Here is a 12,496-nt window from a genome sequence, read left to right on the forward strand (position 1 = left end):
GTCCCTGCAAAAGTATGTATTTATCATATATTATTGTTTCATCAATAAATGATGCTTAAAACACCAAGTGGTTTTATACAACTATGACGGGTCCACTCTAGCATTCCCATTGTATATATTAAATTAAATTTAGCCTATTAGCTATTTGACTCCAAAATACCAACAAGTGTTTGGGGAAAAGCTGCAGCTGAACATATGAGATCTGTGATCTGCCAGATGAGAGAAAACCCTGGCAGGATATATTGGAATACTTTCCTCTTCTATTCAACTATATAAAGTCCCTCCAATACATATGCTATACCCTGGAAAAGTGATTGCTCGCTATATGCTAGGCATCCTACCACGGACAAGCACAGGACACATGCTGCACACTCTGCAAGCTGTTCTCTGACCCAGCATGCAATGTAAGGCAGGACTTCCTAACTTACAGTATAGTGCATTCTGGGAGATGTAGTCCACACACTAAGCATTGTGGACAAAAGGCAGAGGAGGGTGAGCTACAAGAAGGTATCGTATAGGAAGATACAGCACTGCAATGTACCAGCACTTCTAGTTATTGATAATGATGTATCTGTACTGAAGGCCCTTTATCACTCCCTCCAGTATATGGATCCATTTTGTCATCTGTATCTTTTTATTTATTTATTAATAATGATCAGCAGCTGTCAGTGCACCTTAGAGATAGATTAAATTAGACAGGCCTTTCACACGTTGCATAAATCTTTTCCAAGGGTCATGTTCCATTTTTTGACATATGTGTAATGAAAATTGGATTAGCTTTTTTTTTTTACAGAATGAGTCTCGTAAACAGTCTTTTTGGCTACGGAATGGGACATATTTTTGGAACATTTTTGTGTCACGCCAGAAACATAGCTGAAAGATTGGCAGAGTCGTATGCTGTGAGCCAGAGCTGTATACTGTCCAAAAGGGTTCTGTAGTCTAAATAGTTTGTGTCTGTTTTTCGCTCGTTCCATTGTTTTATGATATATGAAAACAGGCACAATCTATGTGTCTTTTCTGGCCTTCACGCCTCTGTTTACGCCAAGATGCATAGTTCTTGCCTGTTTTTTATTATATAAATCGATATTGTACATAACAGCCTTGAAAAATGTGCTGCAGCCAACCGTGTATAAAAAAAAAAATCTCATGTTTTGTGTATTGGATAATAAAGCAAGCACGCGCCGAAGCCAGATTCACTCGCTTTTCATGTTTCACTTGTCTCACAATATAGAAGTCTCCATCTTATTTAGCCGTGGTATTAAGGCGCTGTAGTAAATGGTGCAAACAAGTGATCATGATGAAAAATGTGAGGATGCTCTAGAATGTGCCAATACACTTATCCAGTATGAAATCATTGTGCATATTTTAGGAATAGACTAGTGAATTGTACGTTCCAGGACAGAATTTGAAATAGCGTGCAATGTTCTAAGATGGCTGAGTCTGAGGCGTCTGCTGTTTGGAGTTCATGATAGAGTTGACCATCGTATTTCAATGTACAGAAAACATCAGTGGTGGCTCCTACCATTAAGATTACGGGGGGCTGTAATTGCCTAGCTTCTGCTGGTTGCACACGGTACACCGCTACTGCTGGTTGCACACGGTACACTGCTACTGCTGGTTGAACACGTTACACCGCTACTGCTGGTCGAACACGTTACACTGCTACTGATGGTTGAACACGGTACACCACTACTCCTGTTGCACACTGTACACCACTACTGATGGTTGAACATGGTACACCGCTACTGCTGTTGCATACTATAGACCGCTACTGATGGTTGAACACGGTACACCACTACTGATGGTTGCACGCGATACACCACTGCTGATGGTTGAGCATGGTACACCGCTACTGCTGGTTGCACATGGTACATTGCTACTGCTGGTTGCACATGGTACATTGCTACTGCTGGTTGCACATGGTACATTGCTACTGCTGGTTGCACATGGTACATTGCTACTGCTGGTTGCACATGGTACATTGCTACTGCTGGTTGCACATGGGGGGTCATTCCGAGTTGTTCGCTCGTTATTTCTCTGACGTCCTAGTGGATGCTGGGGACTCCGTCAGGACCATGGGGATTAGCGGCTCCGCAGGAGACAGGGCACAAAAATAAAGCTTTAGGATCAGGTGGTGTGCACTGGCTCCTCCCCCTATGACCCTCCTCCAAGCCTCAGTTAGGTTTTTGTGCCCGTCCGAGCAGGGTGCAATCTAGGTGGCTCTCCTAAAGAGCTGCTTAGAAAAAGTTTTTAGGTTTTTTATTTTCAGTGAGTCCTGCTGGCAACAGGCTCACTGCATCGAGGGACTTAGGGGAGAGAAGTGAACTCACCTGCGTGCAGGATGGATTGGCTTCTTAGGCTACACCATTAGCTCCAGAGGGAGTCGGAACACAGGTCTCACCCTGGGGTTCGTCCCGGAGCCGCGCCGCCGACCCCCCTTGCAGATGCCAAAGATGGAAGAGGTCCAGAAGCAGGCGGCAGAAGACTTTTCAGTCTTCCTGAGGTAGCGCACAGCACTGCAGCTGTGCGCCATTGTTGTCAGCACACTTCACACAGCGGTCACGGAGGGTGCAGGGCGCTGGGGGGGCGCCCTGGGCAGCAATGTATAATACCTTTTTATGGCTAAAAATACATCACATATAGCCCTTGAGGCTATATGGATGTATTTAACCCCTGCCAGATCTCACAAACTCCGGAGAAGAGCCCGCCGAAATAGGGGGCGGGGCTTATTCTCCTCAGCACACAGCGCCATTTTCCTGCTCAGCTCCGCTGTGAGGAAGGCTCCCAGGACTCTCCCCTGCACTGCACTACAGAAACAGGGTAAAACAGAGAGGGGGGGCACTTTTTTTGGCGATATTACTATATTTAAGCTGCTATAAGGATACAACACTTATATAGGGTTGTTCCCATATATATTATAGCGCTTGGGTGTGTGCTGGCAAACTCTCCCTCTGTCTCCCCAAAGGGCTAGTGGGGTCCTGTCTTCAATAGAGCATTCCCTGTGTGTCTGCTGTGTGTCGGTACGTGTGTGTTGACATGTATGAGGACGATGTTGGTGTGGAGGCAGAGCAATTGCCGGTAATGGTGATGTCACCCCCTAGGGAGTCGACACCGGAATGGATGGCTTTGTTTATGGAATTACGTGATAATGTCAGCACATTACAAAAATCAGATGACGACATGAGACGGCCGTCAAACCAGTTAGTACCTGCCCAGGCGTCTCAGACACCGTCAGGGGCTGTAAAACGCCCTTTACCTCAGTCGGTCGATACAGACCCAGACACGGACACTGAATCTAGTGTCGACGGTGAAGAAACAAACGTATTTTCCAGTAGGGCCACACGTTATATGATCACGGCAATGAAGGAGGCTTTGCATATCTCTGATACTACAAGTACCACAAAAAGGGGTATTATGTGGGGGGTGAAAAAACTACCTGTAGTTTTTCCTGAATCAGAGGAATTGAATGATGTATGTGATGAAGCGTGGGTTAACCCAGATAGAAAAGGGCTAATTTCAAAAAAGTTATTGGCATTATACCCTTTCCCGCCAGAGGTTAGGGCGCGCTGGGAAACACCCCCTAAGGTGGATAAGGCGCTCACACGCTTATCAAAACAAGTGGCGTTACCGTCTCCTGATACGGCCGCCCTCAAGGATCCAGCTGATAGGAGGCTGGAAACTACCCTAAAAAGTATATACACACATACTGGTGTTATACTGCGACCAGCCATCGCCTCAGCCTGGATGTGCAGTGCTGGGGTGGTCTGGTCGGATTCCCTGACTGAAAATATTGATACCCTGGATAGGGACAGTATTTTACAGACTTTAGAGCAATTAAAGGATGCTTTTCTTTATATGCGAGATGCTCAGAGGGATATTTGCACTCTGGCATCGAGAGTAAGTGCGATGTCCATATCTGCCAGAAGAAGTTTATGGACACGACAGTGGTCAGGTGATGCGGATTCCAAACGGCATATGGAAGTATTGCCGTATAAAGGGGAGGAATTATTTGGCGTCGGTCTATCGGATCTGGTGGCCACGGCAACGGCCGGGAAATCCACCTTTTTACCTCAGACCCCCTCCCAACAGAAAAAGACACCGTCTTTTCAGCCGCAGTCCTTTCGGTCCTATAAGAACAAGCGGGCAAAAGGACAGTCATATCTGCCCCGAGGCAGAGGAAAGGGTAAGAGAGGGCAGCAAGCAGCTCCTTCCCAGGAACAGAAGCCCTCCGCGGGTTCTGCAAAGCCCTCAGCATGACGCTGGGGCTTTACAAGCGGACTCAGGAACGGTGGGGGGTCGACTCAAGAATTTCAGCGCGCAGTGGGCTTGCTCACAGGTGGACCCCTGGATCCTGCAGGTAGTATCTCAGGGTTACAGGTTGGAATTCGAGAAGTCTCCCCCTCGCCGGTTCCTAAAGTCTGCTTTGCCAACTTCTCCCTCAGACAGGGCGACGGTATTGGAAGCCATTCACAAGCTGTTTTCTCAGCAGGTGATAGTCAAGGTACCCCTCCTACAACAGGGAAAGGGGTATTACTCCACGCTATTTGTGGTACCGAAGCCGGACGGCTCGGTAAGACCTATTCTAAATCTGAAATCTTTGAACCTGTACATACAAAAATTCAAGTTCAAGATGGAATCACTCAGAGCAGTGATAGCGAATCTGGAAGAAGGGGACTTTATGGTGTCCCTGGACATAAAAGATGCTTACCTGCATGTCCCAATTTGCCCTTCACATCAAGGGTACCTCAGGTTCGTGGTGCAAAACTGTCATTATCAGTTTCAGACGCTGCCGTTTGGATTGTCCACGGCACCTCGGGTCTTTACCAAGGTAATGGCCGAAATGATGATTCTTCTGCGAAGAAGAGGCGTATTAATTATCCCTTACTTGGACGATCTCCTGATAAGGGCAAGGTCCAGAGAACAGCTGGAGGACGGAGTAGCACTAACCCAAGTAGTGCTGCAACAACACGGGTGGATTCTGAATTTTCCAAAATCTCAGTTGACCCCGACAACACGTCTGCTGTTCCTGGGAATGATTCTGGACACGGTTCAGAAAAAGGTGTTTCTTCCGGAGGAGAAAGCCAAGGAGTTATCCGAACTTGTCAGGAACCTCCTAAAACCAGGAAAAGTGTCTGTGCATCAATGCACAAGAGTCCTGGGAAAGATGGTGGCTTCTTACGAAGCAATCCCATTCGGCAGATTCCACGCACAAACTTTTCAGTGGGATCTGCTGGACAAATGGTCCGGATCGCATCTGCAGATGCATCAGCGGATAACCTTATCGCCACGGACAAGGGTGTCTCTTCTGTGGTGGTTGCAGAGTGCTCATCTGTTAGAAGGCCGCAGATTCGGCATACAGGACTGGGTCCTGGTGACCACGGATGCCAGTCTGAGAGGCTGGGGAGCGGTCACACAGGGAAGAAACTTCCAGGGAGTATGGTCAAGCCTGGAGATGTCTCTTCACATAAATATACTGGAGCTAAGAGCGATTTACAATGCTCTAAGCCTGGCAAAACCCCTGCTTCAGGGTCAGCCGGTGTTGATCCAGTCGGACAACATCACGGCAGTCGCCCACGTAAACAGACAGGGCGGCACAAGAAGCAGGAGAGCAATGACAGAAGCTGCAAGGATTCTTCGCTGGGCGGAAGATCATGTGATAGCACTGTCAGCAGTGTTCATTCCGGGAGTGGACAACTGGGAAGCAGACTTCCTCAGCAGACACGATCTACACCCGGGAGAGTGGGGACTTCATCCAGAAGTCTTCCACATGATTGTGAACCGTTGGGAAAAACCAAAGGTGGATATGATGGGCGTCTCGCCTCAAAAAAAACTGGACAGGTATTGCGCCAGGTCAAGGGACCCTCAGGCAATAGCTGTGGACGCTCTGGTAACACCGTGGGTGTTCCAGTCAGTGTATGTGTTTCCTCCTCTACCTCTCATACCCAAAGTACTGAGAATTATACGGCAAAGGGGAGTAAGAACGATACTTGTGGCTCCGGATTGGCCAAGAAGAACTTGGTACCCGGAACTTCAGGAGATGCTCACGGAAAATCCGTGGCCTCTACCTCTAAGGCGGGACCTGATTCAGCAGGGACCGTGTCTATTCCGAGACTTACCGCGGCTGCGTTTGACGGCGTGGCGGTTGAACGCCGAATTCTAAGGGAAAAAGGCATTCCGGAAGAGGTCATTCCTACACTGGTTAAAGCCAGGAAGGAGGTGACTGCACAACATTATCACCGCATTTGGAGAAAATATGTTGCGTGGTGTGAGGCCAGGAAGGTCCCCACGGAGGAATTTCAACTGGGTCGATTCCTGCATTTCCTACAAACAGGATTGTCTATGGGCCTCAAATTGGGGTCCATTAAGGTTCAAATTTCGGCCCTGTCGATTTTCTTCCAGAAAGAATTGGCTTCAGTTCCTGAAGTCCAGACTTTTGTTAAAGGAGTACTACATATACAGCCCCCGGTGGTGCCCCCTGTGGCTCCGTGGGACCTTAATGTAGTTTTGGATTTTCTCAAATCCCATTGGTTTGAGCCACTCAAATCGGTGGATTTGAAATATCTTACGTGGAAAGTAACCATGCTACTGGCCCTGGCTTCAGCCAGGAGAGTATCAGAATTGGCGGCTTTATCGTATAAAAGCCCATATCTGATTTTCCATTCGGACAGGGCAGAACTGCGGACGCGTCCTCATTTTCTGCCTAAGGTGGTGTCAGCGTTTCATCTGAACCAGCCTATTGTGGTGCCTGCGGCTACTAGCGATTTGGAGGATTCCAAGTTGCTGGACGTTGTCCGGGCATTGAGAATATATATTTCAAGGACGGCTGGAGTCAGAAAATCTGACTCGCTGTTTATACTATATGCACCCAACAAGCTGGGTGCTCCTGCTTCTAAGCAGACGATTGCTCGTTGGATTTGTAGCACAATTCAACTTGCACATTCTGTGGCAGGCCTGCCACAGCCTAAATCTGTCAAGGCCCATTCCACAAGGAAGGTGGGCTCATCCTGGGCGGCTGCCCGAGGGGTCTCGGCATTGCAACTCTGCCGAGCAGCTACGTGGTCGGGGGAGAACACGTTTGTAAAATTTTACAAATTTGATACCCTGGCTAAAGAGGACCTGGAGTTCTCTCATTCGGTGCTGCAGAGTCATCCGCACTCTCCCGCCCGTTTGGGAGCTTTGGTATAATCCCCATGGTCCTGACGGAGTCCCCAGCATCCACTAGGACGTCAGAGAAAATAAGATTTTACTTACCGATAAATCTATTTCTCGTAGTCCGTAGTGGATGCTGGGCGCCCATCCCAAGTGCGGATTGTCTGCAATACTTGTACATAGCTATTGTTACAAAAAAATCGGGTTGTTATTGTTGTGAGCCGTCTGTTCAGAGGCTCCTACGTTTGTCATACTGTTAACTGGGTTCAGATCACAAGTTGTACGGTGTGATTGGTGTGGCTGGTATGAGTCTTACCCGGGATTCAAAATCCTTCCTTATTGTGTACGCTCGTCCGGGCACAGTATCCTAACTGAGGCTTGGAGGAGGGTCATAGGGGGAGGAGCCAGTGCACACCACCTGATCCTAAAGCTTTATTTTTGTGCCCTGTCTCCTGCGGAGCCGCTAATCCCCATGGTCCTGACGGAGTCCCCAGCATCCACTACGGACTACGAGAAATAGATTTATCGGTAAGTAAAATCTTATTTTTTTTCTCGCAACGGAGCGATTAGTCGCTAATGCGCATGCGCAATGTCCGCAGTGCGACTGCGCCAAGTAAATTTGCTATGCAGTTAGGTATTTTACTCACGGCATTACGAGGTTTTTTCTTCGTTCTGGTGATCGGAGTGTGATTGACAGGAAGTGGGTGTTTCTGGGCGGAAACTGGCCGTTTTATGGGTGTGTGCGAAAAAACGCTACCGTTTCTGGGAAAAACGCGGGAGTGGCTGGAGAAACGGAGGAGTGTCTGGGCGAACGCTGGGTGTGTTTGTGACGTCAAACAAGGAACGAAACTGACTGAACTGACCGCAGATGCCGAGTAAGTGTGGAGCTACTCAGAAACTGCTAAGAAGTGTCTATTCGCAATTCTGCTAATCTTTTCGTTCGCAATTTTGAGAAGCTAAGATTCACTCCCAGTAGGCGGCGGCTTAGCGTGTGCAAAGCTGCTAAAAGCAGCTTGCGAGCGAACAACTCGGAATGACCCCCATGGTACATTGCTACTGATAGTTGCACACCATACACCAATACTGACGGTTGAGCGCGGTACACCGCTACTGATGGTTTCACACTGTTCACTGCTACTGCTAGTTGCACATGGTACACTGCTACTTCTGGTTGCATATGGTATACTGCTACTGATGGTTGCACACTGTACACCGCCAGGGCCGTCTTTTCGTATGGGCTCAATAGGCTCTTGCCCAAGGGGCCCAAGAGAATAAGGGCCCTAGGCTGATAGATGAGGGTCCCCTCTTTCCAGGGGTACCAGATTTTTGAAAATCGGCCCTGGCGAACCGGAGATATCCGACTTGAAAGCAGTGGTCCCCATCCAAGCCTGTTAATTGCTCTTCCCAGCCAGATATTTCGGGTTCTGTCTGACTTTGAGTATTTCTAAGGGTATAAGCCAAAAGCTGGGACTCTCCCCTTTCAGTGGACACTGGCAGCTTGTCTCTACTATGCCCAGAACCGGAGATATCAGCCTTCAAGCAGCTGGTCCCTGCTCCAGCTCCACACGCCTAATATGCAGTTTTATATTTTCGTTGGTGAATTGCCCTGGCTCCTGAACTCTGATCCCCAAGTCCCCAGAACCTTCTGAAGGGTGGCACTCTCTAGTATTTTATCCCATTCAAAGCTAAGAAATATATTTTCAGGAACTTGAGATATCTGCAGTCAAGCAAGCTGCCCTCCCACCGGAAAATTATAAATATTAAGCCCACTCCACTAGCCACCCCTCCCCTACGAATTAAACACCCTCTACCACCCTGGAAGTCATGTACCAGGGCCCCTTCATTCAGCCCAATGCCCCCCTTCTACAGTTTAGACCCATCTGTGCAGTGAAGGAGTAATTAGCAGAAATTACTGCCCCAGGTCCTACATGCTGAGCGGAAGATAGAACACCCCCTACCGCCCGCGGGACATCAAAGCTGCTGCTGATAGCTCCTCCCACCCCTACCGCTGGAGCATGGGTAGGGGGCCCAGTGCATTGCTGTGCCCAGGGGCCTACACTGCTGTTAAGATGGCTCTGTACACCGCTACTGCTGGTTGCGCATGGTACATCGCTACTGATAGTTGCACATATACCACATACAGATAATGTATTTTAAATTACCCAGGCACACCCCAATTCATTTCCCTTATCATTTTGACACCCTGCGTCTCGATCGCTACTGCACATCTGCAACTTAGATGCATGCGCAGTTGAAAAAAAATCTATCATTTGCAGGAGTATTAGCATTGCATCCAACTGTTGTTTTCTTTTTTAAATAGATTTCTTTCTTTTTTTTATAATAGTGACTTAGGGGTACATTTACTAAGCAGTGATAAGAGCGGAGATGTAAGCCAGTGGAGAAGTTGCCTATGGCAACCAATGAGCACAGAAGTAACATATATAATTTGCATACTATAAAATGAAACAGAAATGCTGATTGGTTGATGGGGAAATTTCTCCACTGGCTCACTTTTCCGCTCTTATCACTGCTTAGTAAATGTTCCCCTAAATGTTCTTAAATAAATTTCCGTACTAATGTTATAGGATTAATTTTCCACCTGTCCACCACTTGTAAATATTGATATCCGGAGGGAATGGTTCCCACATGTATGGAGGCGGCTACCGGGTATCTCCTTCATAGAAGATTTCCTTTCAAACTTGCCATCCATGTTATTTATTCCTGGGTCACCTAGCATGTGGCTGAGCAGTATATTTTTGGATTGTGGGAGGAAACCGGAGTACCTGGAGGAAACCCATGCAACTGCAGGGAGAATATACAAACTCCACACAGTTAGGGCCATGGTGGGAATCGAACCCATGACCTCAGTGCTGTGAGGCAGTAATGCTAACCATTACACAATCTGTACTGCCACTTACTATTTAAGTGAAGTTTAGGGCCACTGGCAGCAGCACTAGGGAAGAAGGAGAACTGCTCTTGTATGTAAGAGACAAGGGCAGGCTGTGGCTGTATAGTGCGACAGCAAATCCTGAAAATGCAGCACAGTAACCCACAGTAATATATCCAGGGAATCCAGAGCGATCTAGGACTGAGCACTAGGAATTCTAGAAGATAGATATACTAAGGATTGGGCTGTCAAACTATTGGTCAGAGTCAGATTTGAAAACCCGGGGGAGGCGAGGGGTGAGGTAGATGTATTAAGCCTGGAGAAGTGATAAAGCAGTGATAAGTGGAAGGTGATAACGCACTAGCCAATCAGTTCCTAACTGTCAATTTACATATTGGAGCTAATTGGCTGGTGCATTATCACCTTGCACTTATTACTTCTCCAGGCTTAATACATCTGCCCCCTTCTTCTTAGTAAATCTACACCTAGATCTTCCTTTCCCCACAGAGCAGTCTGACCCTGCTTCACTGCCCACTAATCCTCATCTCTTCATACCAGAACAGAATGAAGAAGCGGGTCTTCTAAAACATTTTTTAGATTGGTTTTCTGCCAATTATCAGCTTACATCGATGGACAAGTTGATTATTGGTTCCGAGCCTTATTGGTGCCGATCGCTTCTTGGCCTTTTGTCTAAGATCAAGTGTAGTACCTGCTCGAGGGAAACACTTGGTGCAGTACCTGTTCTTACACTGGGGGCTTGAAAGGTCCCTGGTGTGGAATGGAGAACCACCTTGGGGAGTACCGTGCTGGGGAGGGACTGGCCCTGGTTGAGAGTGGAGAAAAACTGGGCTTAGTATCCGTTGTCCTTTTAGGGGGTTGAAATAGGACCCCTGTGGTGGAGCGAAGAACAGCCCAGTTTAGTATCTACTCTCGTGCTCAGGGTTGGTCCTGTACCCTGGCACTGAGCAGGGACGAAGCTTGGTCTGGCTGGAGGTCAACAGCAGCCTGAGGCCGAAGGTGTTATGTGCCCCTGGTGCTAGCAGAGCCAGTGGTACCTGAAAATGCACTGGTGCTGCGCCCCACCATGCACTAGTATGGCACTTTACACTGTCACTTCACCACTTCTGACTGCACCCACTTTCCTTTGCCCTGGCCTTTTGGCTAGGGCAAGGACAATTTTTACTTTTCCCCTGGCCTTCTGGCTGGGGCTTATTTATGTATTTATCATTATTCTTTCACGTGTGTTTGCACTTTTTTTGCACTTCACAACTTTTTATGTGTCTCGTGTGTGTGTTTCACGTCTTTGCGGGGTTTAGGTGAGACCCTTATGGGCCACCCTCTCCCCTTGTAGCCGAGGCCCTCTCCTTTTGGGGAGGGCTGAAGGTTTTTTTTCTTTTGGGGAGGTCTGAAGGGGGAAGCTTCGGCCAACCCTGGTAAAAAGGGACGACCCCAAGTCGTGAGCCGGAAGGAAGTCCAAATACCCTTGCCCCCTAAAGGGCTTTTTGGCCCCGGGGGTCGGGGACTCAAGGTGTCCCTCTGCGCTTCGGCAAGGGGGGACCCGAAGATCCTTTTTCCCCTCAGTAGGCCGTCTGGCTCTGAGGGGTTGGGGAGTACGGGGCCCTTCTCCTTTTGGAGAGGGTCCAAAGTCCTATGCCCCCAGCACGGTTTTTGCACTGTTCACTGGGTGAGGAAGCCACGCACCTCAGGCTTCAAGTAAAAAAAAAAAATTGGTGCCGACCCTTAGATCTTACAACCCTAGGTCTTGAGTGTCAGACACAGGGCAGTTGTCTTCAGTACCCTTTCACATTAGAACCTGTTCAGGTCGGTAAGTACCATGGAGCAAGGAAAATACTTTGCATGGATTTTATAAAAGGCCACAAGGTGTGATTGGCTAAGTTGGTTAGCATCACCTGGAAGCCGGTGGGCGGCCCATAGGAGCAAATCCAGATTTATAATTGTGAAGTTTAAACTCCTAAAATATTCCAACTGAGTGGAGACCACTGTTCACCTTGTATTGATATTGGAATAATTCCTGACTATAAACCTCATATAGGATTGGGGGAATTCAATATTAGTATCACAGGCACTATCTCAGGTGTAATTTTGCTTCGTATGTCTGTGTTGGATTATTAAGCATTGTGTACCGGAGTCTGAGATGCACACAAAGCGGCACTGAGTCTGGATGGGTGCGGCAGCCAGACTATGGGGTCTATGGGGGTCATTCCGACCCGTTCGCACGCAGCGGTTCTTCGCTGGTGTGCGAACGGGTCTGGAATTACGCATGCGTGTCGTTGCCCTGCGACAGAGGTCGCCAGGCAACGACACTGACACAGAAGAAAGCGGTCGCAGCAGCGACCGCAAGAAGATGGACAGCAAGAGGGCGTTCCAGGGCGTCAACTTACCGTTTGGTGCTGTTTTTTGGGAGTGGTAAGTAAAACGCAGGCGTGTCCAGGCGAACGG

The 12,496-nt window shown here is 48.2% G+C and overlaps 1 protein-coding gene across 2 annotated transcripts in view; it reads left to right on the forward strand.

Moving 5' to 3' along the window:
* Positions 1 to 399: 399 nt before the first annotated feature.
* Positions 400 to 12,496, forward strand: part of METTL27 (methyltransferase like 27) — a 63,849-nt gene continuing 51,752 nt past the window's right edge. Inside the window, exon 1 of one of the 2 annotated variants that reach the window (XM_063956181.1) lies at positions 400 to 507. The gene's annotated coding sequence lies outside the window, so the exon portion shown is untranslated. The remainder of the gene's footprint in view (positions 508 to 12,496) is intronic. The other variant, XM_063956182.1, reaches the window with a different exon arrangement.

The sequence above is a fragment of the Pseudophryne corroboree genome, chromosome 2 (assembly GCF_028390025.1).
Source record: "Pseudophryne corroboree isolate aPseCor3 chromosome 2, aPseCor3.hap2, whole genome shotgun sequence".
NCBI classification, from domain to species: Eukaryota; Metazoa; Chordata; class Amphibia; order Anura; family Myobatrachidae; genus Pseudophryne; species Pseudophryne corroboree.